We start from the raw sequence: 1,529 nt of genomic DNA, 5'->3' as shown, positions 1-1,529 counted from the left end.
CTCTCTCTCTCTCTCTCTCTCTCTCTCTCTCTCTCTCTCTCTCTCTCTCTCTCTCTCTCTTTGATTTCTCTCTGGGGTAAGGCATGCTGAGTTATTTATGGTGACCGAGAACCGTCCGTGAACCATCGATCAAGGTTTCGACACCCGCAGCTCGACACGATGCGCAGTCACTTCTCGCTCTTTCGTCGTCACATTTTTCTAAGACGGCGCACAAAAAACGTTCGCTAATCGACGACAGATTCAGTCGTTAATCTGCTGGCAGCTTGATATCTTACTATTTATAGCGAGAACGATGGCATCACCACGCAATTATCCAATTATTGTGTTGTTGGATTTCTTTGTGCATAACTGTGAAGATGTTGCGGTGTAAACTCGGTTGCGGAAAGCTTCGGAATGTTCGAGAGTTAGTCGCCGTATAAATAAATAAATAAATAAATAAATATGTATATATCCATATGCGTATATTTATGTTTGTGCATGCGCGCGTAAGCGCATGCACATCTTCATAGGGGGCCGGGTGTTCGCATGTGTGCGTGCTACGTGAAAAAAACGTACGTGCGTTCGTGTCTGAATGTCAGCATCATTATTTAATGGTTACCGACTGAAAAGAATCAATTTTGCCGAGCGGAAATAGAGTTTTGACGTGGTTAAGATGACTTCGCATGGAGAGAGGCGTGGCGGAAAGACAGACGAATTCATTTCCCATCTTCCCGCTATTGTCGAATGTACGTGGCTTTTTAATTAACTGTGGCAACTCACAGAATACGTTTATTTCTGAATATATGCGATAGCGAGATGTAGATACGGACTTCTTCGGGAAATGTATAAAGAACACGGGGTATATAAATCTCACGCGCGCGACAGCGTATATACAGTCTGCTGCAGAGTTTAAGCAAGCAATCGTCATTCGAATAAAGTAAAATATCTACTTTGAATAGTTTTTTTTTCTAAATAAGCTGCTTTTTAACTAGCAGAGCTCTAATCACACAGATTTTTTTTAAATCCAATAATTTAGTTCGATATACACTAAAAAATGGTCAGCGGGAATTATCCAAAAAAATTATTGCGATTACGTGAATCGAGCTTTGAACATCGCAGCAATACCAAAGTATCAGGCGCATCTAATTCAATCGATTATCTATTACCACAGTTCGATTCACTCTCTTCACTCTTAACGCCATACTCTACACACAGTTAGCTTCACTCGCCTTAGTGGCCACAGTTGGTGTTATCTGCACTGTAGAGAAAACATGACTGCGGTTACACTATACGTTGGCATTTCGTACTGTCACGTGACGTTATGGGAATCACTTGAAGGTTCAAGGTTGAATTGGGATGAAACAGAGTGCAGCCTGAATATTTATATGAATATTGTAGAAACAATGGCGTTGATGATTGTTGTGTTTTAAAACGGCTTAATCCTCAGTCGTAAAGCCTTGGTTAATGTGCTGCACCATTGAATTGTGTTTACAAGATTTTCATAAGGATATACTTCGTCGCACACTGTCGGTCCGGGTACGCATGCACTC

The sequence above is a fragment of the Priapulus caudatus genome, unplaced genomic scaffold (assembly GCF_000485595.1).
Source record: "Priapulus caudatus unplaced genomic scaffold, Priapulus_caudatus-5.0.1 Scaffold780, whole genome shotgun sequence".
Taxonomy (NCBI): Eukaryota; Metazoa; Priapulida; class Priapulimorpha; order Priapulimorphida; family Priapulidae; genus Priapulus; species Priapulus caudatus.
This window is presented reverse-complemented; position numbering follows the sequence as displayed.